Below are 18682 nucleotides of genomic sequence, written 5' to 3'. Positions count from 1 at the left end.
AGCTTGCACGACCCCGCTCTTGTGAGAAGCTGAGCACCCTGAACTCTTGCTGAACTCAGTGGGAGCAGAGGCGGCTCAGCAGCAAAAGTCCCAACCCTGCACTTACAGCATCGGGAGATGTGCTCTCCTCGGGTGGGTCCAGATGTTATCACCACTGCTGCCACCCCTTCGTTCAACTGCTCCCTTGTGCCGGAGGCTCCCGCTGCACGGCATTGCACAGCGTGCACGGCGCTGGTGGAACAGCTGTCATGCTCTCCTCCATGGCTCCTGGGCAAAGGCTGGCAGCTTTGCCTAAACCCCCTTTTCCCCAGCAGCTGGAAGGCAGCCACTGCCAGACTTTGCACTGAATCAGCTGAGGTGGGAGCATTCATGTCCCATTCTCCTGACTCACCGTGGAGGTGGTAGGCAGCAGCGGGAGGGAAATAATAAACAGCTGGAGGGGGTAAAGGGGGAGGTAACATCTTAAGGAGTTGCAGCCAGGGATGCTGTTTGGTGTTCACCTCCCCTGCAGACAGATATTTAAATCTCCAGGTGCAAAAGCCACTGAAAGTTCAGGCTGAGTCAGAGCTCCAAAATTTGACCAACTAACAGGTAAGGGAACGGGCCCATTAAGAGACAAAGCTGAATCCCGAGCCTGTCTCGTTGGGGGCTGCTTTGGTCCAGCTTTGCTTCTGCTGGAGACAGTGGGAGCCAAACCACGCTCCCTGCAAACAAACCAGAGCCAAGCTACAAAAGCATCCATAGAGAAAAAAGGCTCCCATTAACTTGACCAGGACCTTTAAAATCTCCCTTTCCTCCTACTCTGTCCCAGTATTGGTCTCAGATGTTTTCTGGCTCTTCACTTGATGAGGGGAAACAAAACAACACCAAACGCACCAGGCACAAGGGGAAGCGGCTTTTGTGTTCCTTCACCAGCCAGCACTCACCCAGCACCAGCCCAGCTGCACCAGCTGCCCCTGGCCCCCCAAAGCCTACCTGCAGGATTACATTTGCAAAACTGTTGCCCAGGAAATGTGCAACTAAAATCTGTGAAATAAGCATGCCTGGAATCAGACATTCCCAGTGTAGTTAAACGACCGTGCCTTGAAATCTGCCTCCACATTTAGCCACGCTGCCACATACAGAGCTACAAAACAAAACGCTTGGCTTGCCTCACATCCCGGCCTCGACACCGGGAATCTTGTTCCCTTCAAACAAGCAGCCCAGACTCCTTCCCCCGGGGGCTTTACAAGTGCAGCAGCAGGAGGAACTGTGAGATCAGGGCCCTAACGCGTACAAAATCAGTCCCAGGCTCCAAGCGCGGGGTACTGCCTGCGCAACGAGCTGCAGCCGCTCAGGAAATAAAGCCCTGGCTGTCTCCAGGCAAAGGAAACAGAGAACCAAGACGCTGGAGTTCCCCGTCCCTTCCACCACGTGTGCCTCCTCACAAGAGGCAGAGCCAGCAGGGACAACATGACCCCAGCGCCTTGTTCCAGCAGGATGAAAACAAGAGGGGAACGGCGGGACCCCAGCAACACCCACTGAGGTCTGCCCGAAAGAGCCTGGAGCCTTTAGGGCAAGCAAACCATGGCAGACCCACAGGGAGCATCAAGGGGGAGAAACTTGGGTCCCCTCAGCCCACGTGAAAGCTAGAGACACTGTCACCGGTTATTCCAGAAGAGGGCCTGGAAAAGCCTGAGCCCCACTGGAAATTTCCAACAGGTTATTTCAGAAGAGTTTGTCCTGTGTGGTAGGAAGGCAGGATTTTTTTTTTTTTTTTTAAAGATTTTTGTGGATGGGAATATGTCTCCTTCCCCTCTCTGAGCTTGCCATTCCAGTCTCACATCTTGCTAGAGCAAACCACAGGGACATGGCCTTCCCGCTTGTCTCTTTTCCCTGCAGCAAACAAGTTTTTACTCCATTTTTCCTTCCTGGGGAGACAGAGATGCATAGGAAGGTGAGCAGCAGAAAGGCGGGTCTCCATATGAAAGCACGGCTCTGCTGCAGCCCCCAGTCACTCACCCAGCATCCCCAGCACTGGGGGGAGAGGGCAGGGCCAGGAGCTCCCTCTGAGCTCAGCTGCTTCGCAGGTTTCACTCAGTACCTACACCTGTGAAGAGACACTGTGTGATCCAGAGGGTGTTGCCTTCCCCAAGACAATTAGGTTGTGTTTGAACCACGACCTCAAGGAATCAGATTAATTACAGCGATGTCGAGCATGACTTCGTCTACAGGGACAAGTAATGTTTGACATCCCTGCCAGCTGGTTACAGGGCTGGATGATGAGTGAAACCTGGATGGTCCCTCCCCAGGCTAGTTTATTGGCGTATGTTCAACGATGGTGCAGATTTTGGGGAGAACAGCCTGCACAAAAGCCTCAGCAAGCAAAACCTTACACCAGAGCATCCACACACCAGCCAGGTAGAAGCCTCATAACAGTGTCATGCTGACACACACAATTTGAACCAATGGCCAGGTAGAAAGCCAAGATCTTCCAGCAAGCAATAGCCAAGTTTTATGGAGCATCCGAGCAGCGGATGACTTAAAGTGTTGTTTTAACACACAGATTGGGAGGTCTTCTCAGGGAAAGGCAACAGGTCTTGCATGTGAAATATCATGTTCCCCAGCCTGATTCATGGATTTTAGCTAGCACAGAAATATCTGATAATATTTCTCACCTGCTGATGGGTCTTTCCCATAGGAGGCTGACTGAGGTCGGTCCCAGAGTCACAGACGGACCTACAGGCTGGGATAAGGTTGCCCTGAAGGGTCAGTGTCTCCCTTCCCAGCCACCCTGCCTGCACCACCCTTGCTCCGGGGCTGCCCACCTACTCCTGCCAGGCAAGGCTCTGCCTCAAGAAGTCTAAAACGGTAACAAAAAAAACCCCACAAAACCCCAAACCCCAAGCTGATCTTTGAGGCCAGAAAAGGGTTTTGAAGCAAAGGGGAAGGGGGGGAGGGGGGGAAGGAATCTGAAGTTGCATCACTTGGAAATACCCGAGTGCTTTGGAGGTGTATGTACATGTTCTGCTTTCCTACTGTTTCTCCAGGAACCTACTTGAGAACAGCAAAGTGACACCAAAAGGAGCCCAATGACATTTGCCTGAAGCAAATAAAAACAGCCTTGAATTTAACCCAAATTAGCCCACGTGCAAAATACTCCCTTCCTTGGAGCTAGGCACTTTGGGAATTTGGAGCTCCAGGCAGATAAGTAGGGTAAGAGAGGTTTGAAATATAAATCAATCAAGAGTTTTTGCCCTTTGGCTGGGCTCAAAACCAATCCAGAGATGTTCTCCATGGTATTTCAAACATTTCTCAGAACATGGAACTAAACCTAGGTTTCATTTCCTTCAGCAGAGTGGCTCCTTCATGACAAGGAAAACAGATTGGAGGGGAAAGTCTTATTTTTAGTAAAAGTTTTGTTCTTTCAGAAAACCAGGCTACTTTCCAGGCAGCTTTCCTGCAGATAGAAGACCTGCACCCAGCTCCGAGAGGCCGCTCTTGCTACTGCACTGAAACCCAAGGAAAGCACGTGGACAGCATTGCAGTCATGATCCCATCTGGGGAGCGTGATGCCCTCCAGGGAGGCCAGTTTCAACATCAAGCCAGGACACACCTCTTATGGGGACTGGTCTGGGTCCAGCTCAGCTGAGGAGACACAAGCCTTTCAACACGCTGGGCCAGGAGCAGACCCGGCATGTCTTGCCCAGACCCAGTGATGCAAAATGCTTTGCTCGCTGCCCAGCATGTGTAAGTCTGCCTGCTATCCCCACTCCCAGATGGACCTGATTCCCCAGGGGCTCCCTTCTGCGAGGTGTAAAGCAGGAATAAGGGAAATACGAAAACTATGGGCCTGATGCCCCATTTCCAAAGACCGCCGTGAGCCAGATCCAGACTAGGAGTGACCCTGCTTGACATCTGCAGCCGCGGGAAGAGGATTCTTGCTGGGGCTGTTCTGTCTCCCCAAAGCATCCCCCAGTCCCTGCTCCCGCGCATCCCCTGGTGAGCTGCCCTGTGCCACTGCAGCGCTGCTCCTGCTTTCACAAAATGGTTAATACAGCAGGCAGGCCAGGTGGCTCAGGTGTGCATGCCAAGCAGTGCCTCTCACCTGCAGCAACTTGTCCAGGGGGAGCTGCATCTGCCCTTTCTTGTCTGGCTTTAATCTGCCTGGGGAAAAGGGAGAAAAAGGATTGGGGAAGGGTAAACACAGCTTAGGCAGCTGCAAGTCCCGGCAACCAAAGGGCTGAGCAGGTGATTCAGAGAGCTGGAGCCTGCAGACACCCTGTCCTCTGCCTCCTGCTAACATCTCCAGTGATGGCAGCGGCCTGGGAACCGCTGGAAGGAACATGCTGGCTGCCAGGGCCAGAGCATCCATCACTAGCCCAGCAAAGGCAGAACACAGAACCCAAGACAAGTGAGGCAAATCATTGGCAGGTCCTGCACCAGCAAAGCATCCAGCACTGCTGCAGATGCTGTGACGTCCCCTCAGGCACCTCCATAGCATTGCCCCTATAGAAACACAGCTGCAGTATAGCCCCAGCTCCAGCTTTGTCAGTGTTACTCTGCTCTGTGGGACTGCACTACCTCCACGAGACTCTCTGCTTGACAGCCTGTGCGACTAACCCACTCCAGCATCAACAGCTTCCTTGCCCTTGGGAAAAAACAGACTAGGCTCACTCAGGTGCAAGCTCATTTCTGCCTTGGCTTCCATCAGCCTTTCCACAACCTGAAGAAAACACCAGGCAATGAAGGAAAAAAAGGCTATTTTGCCCCAAAAGGTGGCTGAAAGTTTTTGGTACATGAGCTGATGACTTTTGATGTGGGTTCTTACACAGTGCCCCGTGCTGCCACAGACATTACCCTCAGATCCTCTGCTGGGACTTGGGAAGTCCCAAGATGGAGCTGATCCTCACTGCATCCAGCCCAGCTTTGCACTGGCTCCATCAGGACCATGGGCCTTTGGTTCCCATCCAGCTGCAGAGACAGATGCTCTTGGGAGGAGGGAGCCTTTCCAGTGGAAGAAGCATCCCCAAACTTGCCCAAGACCTGGGAATGCGCCCAGCCAACCAGTCGGGGATGTTCTGCCTGGTAAATCAGGTCTCAGCCCTGTGAAGAGCCCCAGCATAGGGCAGGAACATGAGTGGTGATGGGAACATGTGGGCAGGTGAGGGGAAAGGGCCAAACAGGCCGGGAAGGGCAGTGACTCAAAACTAGGCCACAGCTTGGGATAAGTCATGCGACGTCTCCGCAGGCACTGCTGCCTCTCCTCTGCACAGAGAAGGCAAGGAGCTGGACTGGCCCTGCATGAGGAAGAGACTTGCCACCCCTGCAGTCCTGGGAGCCACTGGCCCCACACCTGATGCAGGCAGGGCCAGGCAGCAGCGCTGCTTTGGGGCAGCAAGAGCCCCCAATGAAAGCAAACCCAGGAGAGCTGCTCAGCTCACGCTTGTGCTCCATCCTTCCTCCACCCCAGAGGCTCAGGCTTACAGACACCCTGGTGCACAAGGCAGGGTGCAGTTTCCTGGTGTTACAGGGATTTTTTTGCAGCTTGCCAGCCATGCAAACAGCCAGAACACTACAAATCCTTCCCCTGCCTGCCTTCCCCCTCCTCTCTGAGTCAGGGACAGTTGTAACCCATTGCAACCCCTCACCTGACAGTCGCAGTGCTCAGAGCTGCCCTGGGGAAATGGGAGAGCCAGTCTGACTGGCTCAGGGCTTGCTGAGAGCTCCCTGGGCGAGCAGCCTTCCTCACCTGGGAAGCACAGGGAGACCTGTGCTCCCAGTTACCTTCTGAGCAGGTCAGGACGAGAGCCCTTCATCGCCCAAGCCTTTGGCCTAATTATTTTCATTCCTGTCCCCACACCCTGCCCATAACAGCAGGGATCAAGATGACTATTACAGCACACGCGTTTCAGAGGCACTGCCCTGTCTGCCAGCAGTTTAGAGGAGGCAAAGTGGCCGAGCCAGAAAGAAAGGGCTTTGCAAGTCCAGCTTAAAGAGGTTGAACCCAATTTGGTAGGCACCATATGTATTTGGGGCAGGACAGACGAGAGGATGGGGCAGGGGGGTCCCTGACTGCAGATGCAAACACCCAACTGGGTTTGCACCCACACATGCCAGCACTCCAGGCAGACAGCTCAGTGCTCACATCCATCAGCGGGACACTGCCGCAGCCGCGGCAGCAAGGCTGTGACAGGGAAAAACTGCCAAAAAAGTCCCACCAGTTTCCAAGCGGCAGCAACACTGCATGTGGTGAGGGCTAAATGTGCCTTAAACTTTTAGCCTAACCAACAGGAGGCGAATATAGAGATACGGGGGAGGAAACCTGTGTGTGTAGGGAGAAAATTATCAGGGAAAAAAATGCCTAAAAGAATTAAACAAGAGGAAAGAAGGTCTGGGAGAAAACAAATGTGGGTAGAATAGCCAGGCTCTGGCAACAGTTAAAACTTCCATGTGTTTAGATCCCTGAATCGACAGTTAGAGATGCTACAACAAATGTCACCTTCATGTGAGCACTAGAACTGCAATTTTCTCATCATCCCTTTCTTTTATGCACCACCCCCCCCCCCACCCCCGCTCCTTTTTGTTCCCGTTTGAAGCCTGTTCAGAGGATAACCTGTTGGGGGCAACCCCGGTACCCAGCAGACGCCAGGTTTTTCTCCTGGGTTCACTCTCTCCCGCTCTCCTCCTCTCTTTGTCCTGCACTCAGTCGCTCCTGCACACACCGAGTCCCTGTCAAGTTAGTGGCTGATCCAGAGGGAGACGTCGGTCCTGCCAGCTCCAGCATCCAACTGCTCTTCCCGGGCCCGGGAGCTGCAGTAACCATAGAAACTGCATCCAACGCGCAGGCTCCGCTGGGGGGGCCGGTAGGATGCTCAGACACATGCACAGGCAGGTAGGGACCAACCAAGGCTCTGCCAAACCACCTCCAAACGATGCCCAGGTCGGGGAGAGGGGCAAGGCAGAGCAGGGACAATCGAGGCTTTCCTCCCCAAAACCTCGCAGAGCTGCTTGGAGCAGCGTCGGGAGGTGTTTCATCTCCAGGCTGAGCACTGGCTAGCCAGTTACAGAGCTGACGGTGCATTTTACGGTGTGCGGGGAGATCGGTGAGGTAATTGGGAGGATTCTGTTGCAAAGCTTTGTCTTGGTCTGCCCTGCATTTTATCTGCACACTAGATGGGTACCCAGGGCTCCCACTGGCCTGAGAAGTAATCAGTCATTAATCCTTTGGTCCTTTTTGCACTGTGAATATAAACAGGCCAAATCCTATCCCCGGCTGTGCTGGGGAGAGTCTTTATGCTGATGGCTCTGGCAGCAACACACATGCCTCCAAGGGCAAGGTTTGGACCGACACAGTTAGTTAATGAGCTGATCCAAACATTGCATTAATTTTACACTCCTCCTGATGCAGACATATCGCCTGCTTTCAGCAGCACAACTCAGAGCAGGCTCGAACCATGACCACCTCTTCAGACACCTCAGGTTGAGCCCTTACATCCAGGCACGGCTATGGAAGAGGTGCAATTTTTTGAGTCAACCAGGCACAGCAGATGCTTGGTGTCTATAAGAGTCAGACAGCATCCAGTGCCAGGGAAGTGGCTTGGAGCAGGGCTGGCTCAGGAGGATGGGGAAGCACCGTCTGCAGGCACCCACATGCACCCCACAGTGCAGGAGATGGCTCTGGCTGACACAGAGGGACCTGGGACTAGCGACCAGGATGGCACAGAGACGGGCAAACACGTGCAACACCGACAGCTTAGTGGCTTCACCAGCTGCTGACAGCACCTCTCTGCCCCTCTCACTTGGCTTGGCTGAGGCTTGCGGGAGCACCGTGACCCCACCGTGGGGCTTTCCCCCCCTCCACCCCACGCCCCTGTTGCCCAGCTGTCGCCTCTCGCTGCTGCACTGGGGCAGAGGCGCCCAGCTGCAGGGAAGCGTAAGCACCTATAGGAAGCTGTGGGGGAGTGATAAAAATAGCAGCACTCCTGCCTGTTTAACACCAAAACCCAAATAAAATAAGTTCGCACAACTGCCAGGCTCCCTCCTTCCTTCCCCCCCTCCAAGCCATAAATACTCCACAGAATCCCCACGCGCAAACAAGCCGTGGCCTCCAGACAAAGAGGCCCAGCCTCTGAATGGCCACCAGGCTCCTATTTTGGGCTGTAGCTGGGCTGGGCTGGAACAAGTGGGCTCATCTGTGCCCCCACCCGCAGCCCGCAGCCCAGCCGGCCCCCCCAGCTTCCACCCCTCAATGGCCCCATTGTTGGAGACCAGAGCTCAGGGGTGAGGCCAGGGGCTCCCGACACCCGGCAGCGCCCAGGGCTGCCAGCCCCCAGCTCGAGGCACCCCGCAGCCCTCCGCAGGGAGAGAGAGGAGGGGGCTGCGTCCTAGCAAGGCAGGGCTGGGCCGGGGTCTCCTCCCTCCCCAGGGCTGTTGTGGGGAGCGTGCAGGGCTCCCGCTTCCTTGGCTGTTGCAGGAGGAGGGGGGAACACGGCAAAATGGGGCACAAAGGAATCAAGCTTTCCTCTCCCACCCCAGAGACATAGCTTAACATTTCCCCGCTTCCCCAGTCTTGCTCCCCTGCGCTGAGTGGGGGGCAAAAGCACCCCCACGGGCAGCTCCCCCCTCCGGAGTGGGCCAGGGGGTTGCAGGGTGGGTGCACACAGACCCCAGACCCACCGAACATGGGCTGGCATCGGGGCGGACACACTTCAGCAGAGCCCAAATGCGCAGCAGATAGCGGCACCCATGGAGCCGTCCCGCGCCTGGCGCCCTGCCAGCCTGGCGCTGCTGCAGCCGCAGCGTGGGGAGGCTCCGGCACCCTCCGCCCAGCCCAGGTGGCAAGGGCTCTGCTCGACATGCAGGCACCTCCACCAGGAGCTGAAATTATCCAAAAGGAAGGTCAGTGTCGACATTTCTTTTTAAACTCCCAGGAGTTTCCTCCTGAAAGACGCAAGCAAAGGGCTGGAAAAAAATCCCTGCCTTGTGCAGCATGAGGGCAGCATCCGCAGCAAGCTTCAAACACCACCCAAGGAAAAACATTAAAGAGACTAAAGAAGCCCAAAAAGCAGCCCAAGGCATCCCTACGCCATTGTTCTTTCTGGGCAAGAAGGGGTAAAAATGCCTTGGGAGCAGCAGTGGGAGATGACTTTTGACACCAACATGGCACGCAAGGGACTGTGTCCTCTACTATGTCACATCGCAGTGTCTCACTCTGTTCCTGTTGCATGTGATCACTGCAGCATCCCACCCAGGGCCGGCCATACCAATTTAACCACAGCAGCCAGGACAATTCTCTATTGATACCAGCACAGTTCAAAGGGTTTGCCCCGCATCAAACACACCCCCGTATCAAACCTACTGAGCCAGCCCCATGTAGCAGTACCAGCACGTACTGGTTGAACTGGCAGGTGATGCCAATCAATACAAGACGTGCCTTCTTTCTGCACAGCTCATTTCTCTCTCCTGAATGAGAATATCTTTCCTGGCAGCGATGGTAGCCCACGCGCAGGAACAGCTTGCTGTTTGTACTTGAAACAGTGAAGTCGCAGAGCAGCCCAGAGCAGGCAAGCCCTGCTTTACTTACTGCCTGAGACCATGTTATGGGTGTTTAAATAGCAGTTGTCCTGGTGCGAGGCTGGCAGACCTGAGCAGGGACCAGTAAAGCAAAGGGTGGTTTGGATTCTCCCTCAGACACATGCCCCCACGCTGATTTACTGCAGGAGATACAATTTAAACCCACTCCCCCTCCCAGTAATTCTACATCTTTTCAAATGGAGCATCTGCAACTCTCATGCTGTCCACATAGCCCGTTTCAAGTGATCCCAAATGAAGAATGCAGCCGAGCAGTCCCCACAACCACCTACAGCTGACACATGGCTCCCCAAAGCAAGGGAGAGGGACAGCAGGTACCTCTTCCTCGCATGTTCCCAAACCAGACCCAGGAGAGAACAGCCCATCACATCAGCATGAGAGCTGCATGGTGCTCTCCCTCCCACCATGTTCTTCTTGCAACACAAGACAGTCCTCACGTCTGTACCCCACTGTGGAAGAGTCTCTGTGATGGATTAAAGGAAAAAGCCAAGGCAAAAAAAATATCTAATTGGACTGTCTCCTTTGCAGGCTCTCCTCACAGGGTTCCTCTCATATGGGCCTGACACCTCCCTGTGCCACACAGGCTCTTCGGCATCTTTCATGAAGGTCATTTAGCAGTTGGCTCTTTCCCCTGCATTGACTTCTTATGGTTTTGGCTGCCAGTGACCCACCTCTCTGCTCACAGAGAAGGACCTAGCAAAACAGCCACATGCTGCTGAAGGTGGGAAGAATGCTTCATGGGCCTTGCAAATTCAGGAGATGCTTTTGTGAAGCAAGTTTTGTGGGCTGGTCTCCCCCAGGCCTGCTGGAGACACCACCAGCAGAGCATGCTTCTGCCAAAGCCCGTCTGGTTGCCCCTTCCACTGAAAACCCCAGCTCTGGATGCTCACGCCATCCCAGAAGGGTTCTGTTTGCTGTTGCTGAATCCGAGCATCCGGGAAACAGAGCTTTAGTAGCAGAGAGCCGGATGATGCTATTTATATGTCTTCTTCAAGTAGTTTTGCCCAAATAGCCTGGAAGCAATGTCACCTCCAGCAGCCAGTCAGACATAGCAATAACCCCATGCCAGATCTCCACTATGACAGCTCCAGAAGATGATTCACTGAAGAAATATTCAACCCAGGGTCTCCCTGTCCAGAGGGAATACCCAGTGATCTGATCACTCAGACACTATATTCTGCTCAGCATTTAACACTGGCAACACACTTGACAGGACCCAGAGTCATTTCTGCATCTGCTGATCCGCTGCCTCTTCTCTCGGTTCCTCTCCAATTTTTCGTTGTTGCCTTGAATTTGACTTCAGCCTGCTTCTTTTATGGTGTGATGCTGATATGATCACAACATATCCCCCCAAAACTTTTAAACCTACTGACCCACTTCCAGCCAAGTTTATTGGGACAGGTGGAGACCTCAGAGATAACATTCCTGCAGCCACAGAGAGCAATCGTGGGATGCGCTGGGGTGCAAACTCTGCTTAGACATTGTACAACACACACAGAGCAAGATACTACAACTTTTTTCCCCTAACCACAGGGATACAAAACAGAACAAGTTTCAGAATTAGAGCTCATGGTTTAAAACCCAACTGCTAGACAAAGTCGGAGGAATCAGACTTTGCAGGCTCCAGCCCCTGAAAAGCAGCACATCCAGAGTCTTTCATCTACAAGGCCAGAAATGAGGTGAGACCTTGGGCTTGGGCTTCAGGCATTTGCTGGAGGAGCTGCTTCAGAGCTGGCCACATTGCAGCAGCCACCACTTTCCCAGCAGAGCAGCCACATCACTAGACAGATTTAGTAGCAGAGATGTGGGTGATGCTACAATCTCTGTAGATATGTACCCCCACCCCCCAAAATACCTCCCCCCTGCCCTTTGCACCACACGCTTTCCCAAGTGCTGCCAAATGGAAAACAGTCAAGAACCCCAGTGAGTGAGCCACAGGTACTGAGCAGGAGAGATCGAGGACATTGCAAATCTCTCATGTTCCTGCAAGAGCAGTGTAAAATTCCCTGGGGATCCTGGAAAAGGGACCATGCCCCACACTACAGGATGAGTTTCCTGCTAGCATAGCCAGATCCAGGATCAGAAAGCTCAAGCCTCAGGACAACCCTGCAAACAGGCACCTTGGAGACTTAACATCAATGAGGAACATTGCATTGGGTTTGTGCGGCAAGGTTTGGGTTAGCAGCAGGGCTACATGCTTCTATGAGGAGCTTCTAGAAACTTCCCCTGTGTCCAATGGAGCCAATGCCAGCCAGCTCTGAGACAGACCCACTGCTGGCCAAGGCCAAACCCATCAGCGATGGTGGTAGTGCCTCTGGGATAATCTTCAAGGAAGGAAAAAAACCACCACAAAACCAGAGGATTGCAGCCAAAGAGAAGAGTGACAATATGCAACAGCAACAACTCTGCAGACACCCAGATCAGTGCAGGAGGAGGGCAGGAGGTGCTCCAGGCGCCAGAGCCGAGATTCCCTGACAGCCCATGATGAAGACCTTGGTGAGGCAGGCTGTCCCTCAGCCCATGGAGGTTAGCAGTGGAGCAGATCCCCACCTGTAGCCCCGGGAGGACCCTGCACCAGGGCAGGGGGCTGCCCAAAGGAGGCTATGACCTGTGGGCAGCCCACGCTGGAGCAGGTCCCAGCAGGGCCGGTGGCCCCATGGAGAGAAGCCCAGGCTGGGGAAGGGCTGGGGACCCCGCGGGGACCCCCACTGGGGCCAGCTGAGCCTGGGGCACTGCGCCTGTGGGAAGGACCCAGGCTGGGGCAGTGTGTGAAGAACTGCAGCCCACGGGAAGGGCTCACACTGGAGCAGTTTGTGGAGGACTGTCACCCATGGGAGGGACCCCAGGCTGGGGCTGGAGAAGAGTGTGAGGAGCTTCCCCCTGAAGAGGAAGGAGCAGCAGGGACAGCGCGTGAGGGACTGAGCACAGCCCCACTCCCAGCCCCTGCACTGCTGGTGGGAAGAGGGAGAGAAATCAGGACATAAGTTAAGCCTGGGAAGAAGGGGGGGGGGGGGGGGAACGTGTTTTAAGATTTGGTTTTATTTCTCATTATCCTACTCTGATTCAATTGGTAATAAATTAAACTGATTTCCCCAAGTCAAGTCTGTTTAGCTGTGACAGTAATTGGTGAGTGATCTCTCCCTGTCCTTATCTCTACCCATGAGCCTTTCACTGTATTTTCTCTCCCCTGCCCAGCTGAGGAGGGGAGCAATGGAGCAGCTTTGGTGGACACCTGGCACCCAGCCAGGGTCAGCCCACCACAAGCATCAGCACATCCTTCCCTTTATAGCATGCCTCTTGCTGTGCCCAATATCCCCATTTAGGGGAGCGCAGAAACAATTCCACATGCTGGCTTGACGCACCAAGGGCTGCAAAGGGGGAAAAAAACCCCACACATCCTTTCTCACAGGAAGCCTGTAAAAGCTTGGAAGCATGGACTTAACAATGCAAGTTCACCCCAAATGACTCTCCGTCTTTAGCTCCTCTACCCACTGTCCTGCACACCAGCCTCTGTGCTAGCTCCCACCCAGGAACAGGGTGGGAGAGGGGCACGCTGGATCTCTGGGCATGGAGGGACGATGCCTGGCCCACACTCCACCACAGCTACCAGACCATCTTTACCAGCAATCCGTTACCGGACATCCCGTTTCATTAGGGACACGCCATCAGCCTGCCAGCTCATGCAGCCTCGCCCAGCTGGCTGCCCAATTTATTCCACCTGCCCCAACTCAGGGACACGAATCTGTGTCAGACGATCTGGAGTTATTATCTGATTAGCCTATTTGATATTGCAGTGCCTAATTCAATACCCATTGAAATCAAAGGCCCCTTGATCTCAACAGGCACTAAATCAAGCCCTCATTCCCTCCAGCCGAGCACAACCGTCCTGCCTTCACCGGTTACTCCAGCAGCCTAGGCCACCACTACATAATTAGAGGGCATAATGCTGGGTTTAACCCAGCACACCAACATGGTTTTTCTTATCAGTTGTGAATTTCCCCTTGCTTTGGACTTCGTTCCAGAGGAGTTAAGTGCTATTAAAGGCTTCTGTAACCACTCGCATCTGAGGATCTCAAAGCACCACAGAGACACCAGTGAGTTCTGTTAGCAACTCTCCTAGGAGAGTTTGAGCAGGGTTTAATACAAGGCAGAAATGGAAGCACTGGGAGATTAAATTGGGTCTATCCCAAAATGTCCCTGGGCCCAATTACCATCTTGCTTTCACTCCAGATGCAAGTCAGAAGTAACTACACCCTGAGTTGCAGGGCTGGAAAGAGAACAGAAATCTGGCCCATTGCACACAAGCTGCAATTTGAGATGCTATTTATTTTTCTTTTGCTCATTCAGGAGCAGAGCTGCCCGTGTTAGCAGCCACGTCAGTTCTTGGCTGCACAGAACCCAGGCTGAAAGACAAAGCAGCAAAGGGAAGAACAAACCGGCAACCACTCCATGCTGTGTAAACGAGTCGAGGATAATTTCTGGGAACCCGACACTTGTGCCTGACGCATTCTAGGGTGAAAGGGGACACGAGATCCCAGCTTTGCCACCTCCTGGAGACATGTTCCTCAGTTCAGCCTTTTGCAAGATGAATCTGAGGCAGCAGGAAGACATCCACCGTGATCTGGCCACATATTACTGAGCCTTGGAGTCTGTCCGATCCCGGGAACCCCATAGGGTGGCAACGGGGGATAAAAGGGACCCAGAGTTCCCTGCCAACAGCATCGCCCTGTCCCCATCTTCCAGGCTGTCCTTGAGCAGGGGCTGGGAGGAACCAAAGGAAGGGAGTGCTCCTGCCTCCAGCACTAGATATTCAACATTTGCAGCTCCAGCAACAGCAGCCAAGATGGTAAAAACTGTTGCAAGAGCAGCAAGGAGAGAGGGATGGGGCCAGGCAGCGAGCAGTATACAGCCTCCCTTGCTAGAGCAATCACTTCCCATTCTGCTCTGCCAAGAGCAGGAAAATCCCTTCCATAAATAGAACAAACAAATAAATAAAATAAAACCCTGGGGCTGAGGGAAAAGGAGAAAAATCCAGCACCAAACTAAGGCAGCGTGTTGGCTGTGGGGCTGAGCAGCAGGAGCAGCAAACAGTGGAGTTCACAGCAATCGGCACTGGGAGCTGCGGGGTGGGTGGTTTATAGGCCAAAAAAGTGGCTTTATAAAACTGGATCTTTAAATATTTGCTCTGAGTCTTGAGTCCCATCTGCTGTAGTAGTTAAATGCTCACAATCCTTGTGTGCATCCGGGTCCCACAGCAATTTGGGGAGAGTGGCTGCAGCACGGCAGTGATTCTCTGCCCCTGTGCAGACCCAGGTTCTCCGAGCACAACACTGACATTTCCATGCAAACCCTGACTCTTCCTCCCCGAGCTGTAGAAGAAATAGATGTGAAAACCAGTGGTTCCTTTCCCACTTCTCAAAAAGGAATTGCAATATTTTTAGCCAAAAAATCCAGATCTGCTCATTTTGGTGATGATGGAAACATCACTGTCTGAACCAGCTACTCCAGAATTAACACTCAGGGAATCGCAAGTTGAGCATGCAACATCACAAGAGCCAACGCTATCATCTACTTTGGGGGTTTGCAGGCTGGACACAAGGACTCTCCAGGCCACCTGTGGCTGCTCATGGCCCTGGGCAAGCCTGAATGCCAGGTCCCCAAAGGGCAGCAGGGAAAAGTGGTTCCCACATGGTGGAACGGGCATGACCAGCTTCCCAACCGACTTCCAGCATAGCAAAAAGAAACATGAGAAGACTGAATTCCGCCAGTGCCAAGCCAGATGCCTCTGGGCTTCGGAGTCCTGCTGAAACCCCACAGTCCTTTCAAGCAGCTCCAACAGGCTCAGGCGAGGCAGGAGGACACCTCCCCTTTCCTGGTCAGAAGCGGAGAATTTAGGACTGGGTAGTCAGAAGACGCTGGAGGCACAGAGCAAGGAGACCCCAAAACACAGTGGATAGAGGTTAACGTTTGCATTCCTGCCAGAGAAAGGGCAGAGCAAGGATTCAGACAGAAGAAAATAGGCAGCATGGGAGCAACAGGAGGCAACGGGAAGTGAGGCAGAGGGATCTGCAAACCAAACAAGCCTGTTCCCTGCACACCTCTGAACCAGCAAGGCCTCAAGGCTCTGGATCAGACCCTCGATGCTCTGTTCAAGCCCACCAGTCTGTCCTCTTCCTGGGACCCAATGTGTCCAGGCACTCACCTGCAAATATCCTGTATTCATGGCCCTAGTGCTGCTTGAAAGGGGGTGGGGTGGGCTGGGTCATCACTTGCACCTTGTCCCCAGGCTGCTATCTGTGAACGGGGCTCAGCCTTGCCTGTGGGGCAGCCAAGACTGTGGGCTGTGAACTGTGAACTGTGAACTCAAGGGGAGCCAGAAGACTTCCAGAAAGGTTTGCCACATGAGTGGTGCCCTTCCCACAGGTAACATCCATGGCAGGCATGTCCAGCACCCCAAGCCACTCAGCCCAAACAGCAGGTCTGAAAACCACGTGTCACCATGCAAGGGAAGCTTGCAGCCTGACAGAAGAGCTCATGCACCAACCATGGCTGCCCACTCCTTAGCAAAGACTTTTTGCTGGGTTTTCCACCTCCAATCTCCACCCTTTCCTGTGCTTGGGAACTCTGCTCCTCCCCAGCACAGAAACTCCCCCGGTTCTTTTGCAAAAGCAGCAGCTGTTGGCATCAGAGAGTCCTAGGATGTCCCTTCTCACTCCTGCATGGGATTTTGGGGTGTCCAAAGACACTCTCTCACAGGCCCCCAGAGCTCATCTTGTCCAAGGACAGCATTCAGGGTTTTGCCTGCAGAGGGCAAGGAAGGAGGGACCTGGCCAAGCCCTCATGGGGCATCAGCCTGGGCAGAAACCTTGCCTCTATGTGTGGAGCAGACAGGAGGTCACAGTACCCTCCCAGGAACAGCTTGGCACCATGCAGGGAGCAAAGGAACACAATTCAGGCACAATTCCTGGCTCAGATATGGCCTGAGCCTGCCCAGGTCTGAGCTCTTCTGTGAGCTCAAATCACAGGGTTTCTGAAGCTCCTTCACTCTCGGAGAAGCAAACAGCTGCAGCAAGCTGGATTTCTGACCATGCTACTGTAGGGCCTTCATTTCCCAACTGACTGTCTCCAGGTGAGAAACACATGCTGACCTTCCCCACACAGCACCCAGCCCTGCCTGTGCCAACCTGCCATCCCTCCCCTGCACCCTCCTGCCTCCTCCACCCTTCCTCCAGCCCCCCCAGGGCCAAACACACTCGTTTGCTTAAGAGCCTGAAGATGTATCTACAGCACAGGGGAGCAGCATCCAGGCTGCTTCACTTTCTGCTCTTCTCCTCCTCTACCTCTTTGCTGAAGCACGAGAGCTTCTGCTCTGCACCCCACGCTGCTGAGCAGCCTCCTCCTCCCCAGCTCAAGAAGTCTTTCCTCTCCCTCCCTTTGCATTGAGTCTGCTGAGCAGCTCGGAAGCAGCCTGCATGAAAGGTACTGACAAAATAAAGTTGGATTGTACTGCATTATTGAAAAAGTGACCTCCAGTGGTCAATAAAGCCTTTGCCCACCGTTTCCAGGCAGCGGTGCCTGTTGTCAAGCTCTGCCTCGGTTCAGCAGGACGGCGGTTCGTCTCTCCCAGTCCTGGCTCCCACGGGTGCCTCGTTAAAATCAGAGTCTGCACTTTGGTAACAAGGAGCTCAAAGCACTTTAATGCATGGATCCAATCATGAATGCAAACAGGCTGCAGGCGAGAGAGCAGCGTAACACCAGTCTGTTCTCCCCATCTCCATCCTCACAGCTACCGGCTTTGGGCAAAAGCACAGGGTCTGGTAAGAGAAGTTGGCAGCGAGCACAGTTCTAGGGCACGGCATTTTTTGGTTTTACTGCAAACCTTCAGCCATGCTGCATGGGGAGAGGGCGGGAGGGGTTCAAGGGACATCACTCCCTGCATTTCAGCAGCGCCGTGCTCAGTGCCTGGACCTAGGAGAAGGCTGATGGACCCAGTGCAGGTAGCACACGGGTTCCTCCTGAAGATGAGCTCCTCTGCACTGCCGTGTTCCCACTCCTTTCACATTTTATTTCTATGAACGATTGCACAACTAGCTTCCTCCTTCCTTCCCCTACCCCAGCTGCAGAAGGCAGATCTATCCCAGCCACATGAGACACTGCTGGAGGAGGTTAACCCTGGCATGGAGGGGGAGCAGCCCACCAGCAGCACTCCTCTCCCAGGCACCCCATTCTCCACACCAGAGCCTGAAGCACAGCCTCGCCTAGGGAAAGCAGAGCTGTTTTACCTCCGCATCACACACAAGAGGCATGGGTGCCCCGCTGCATGCACGCACACGCAGCCCCATGCCACCGGGAGGAACACACAAGAGAGATGGTGACGGTCCTGTTTGCAGGATCAGCAGTTCCTGCACATGCAGCAGCTCGCTGGTGAGCCTGGGTGCTCCCTCACCTATGGATCCAGTCCCCTCTCCTTCCCCCCCTCCTTTTACAGCCTCAGCAAGGCAGGCAGCACCCCCTCACCTTCCCCCAGGCAGAAGGCCAGCTGGGAGCTCCAGGTGAGCGTGTTTTTCTTTACCTTCATTGGGATTACTTTCACATAGGGCCCAACTGCAAAAAGCTGAGCCTTCCAGCACATCAGGCAAGGCCAGAGAAGAACCAGCATCCCCCAGAGAAAGGGAGGGAAAGCCCTAAAGCAGCCCATCGTTTAAGGATCCTGCTTCATCTCCAGGTGCCAGTGCCACCATAGCAAGGGATGTCTCCCACCCAGTTTGAAGAGGAGCACAGCAGAGGCCATCCCCTTCAGGTACTGCACCATCTCAGGACCAGCACTGCTTGGGGACAATGTCCTCCTGACCTCCTCTGGGATCTGAGCTCAGGGAACAGCCCCAACACCTTCGCAAGCCAGGCCAGGCTGGGAAGAGCTCCCTGCGCCTTGGCAGACACTTGTGATGGGAGCTGGAGCCTTTGCAGCATCACCTCCTGTTCCTGCCAGGGAAATCTGCACAGGGCAGATAACAAGCTTCGAAGACACATTGCAGAGGGGGTCACCAGCTAGCAGGGTCTGGGAAACACAGGCAGTGAGGAGCAGGGGGAGAAGGGGCTAATTAACCAT

The 18682-nt window shown here is 54.1% G+C and overlaps 1 protein-coding gene across 1 annotated transcript in view; it reads right to left on the bottom strand.

Annotated features, from left to right (window-relative positions):
• LOC130154776 (uncharacterized) overlaps nucleotides 1-18682 on the bottom strand; it is a 126510-nt gene that overhangs the window by 89463 nt on the left and 18365 nt on the right. The gene's annotated exons all lie outside the window — the stretch shown is intronic.

Source organism: Falco biarmicus, chromosome 9 (genome assembly GCF_023638135.1).
Source record: "Falco biarmicus isolate bFalBia1 chromosome 9, bFalBia1.pri, whole genome shotgun sequence".
NCBI lineage: Eukaryota > Metazoa > Chordata > Aves > Falconiformes > Falconidae > Falco > Falco biarmicus.
This window is presented reverse-complemented; position numbering and strand designations above follow the sequence as displayed.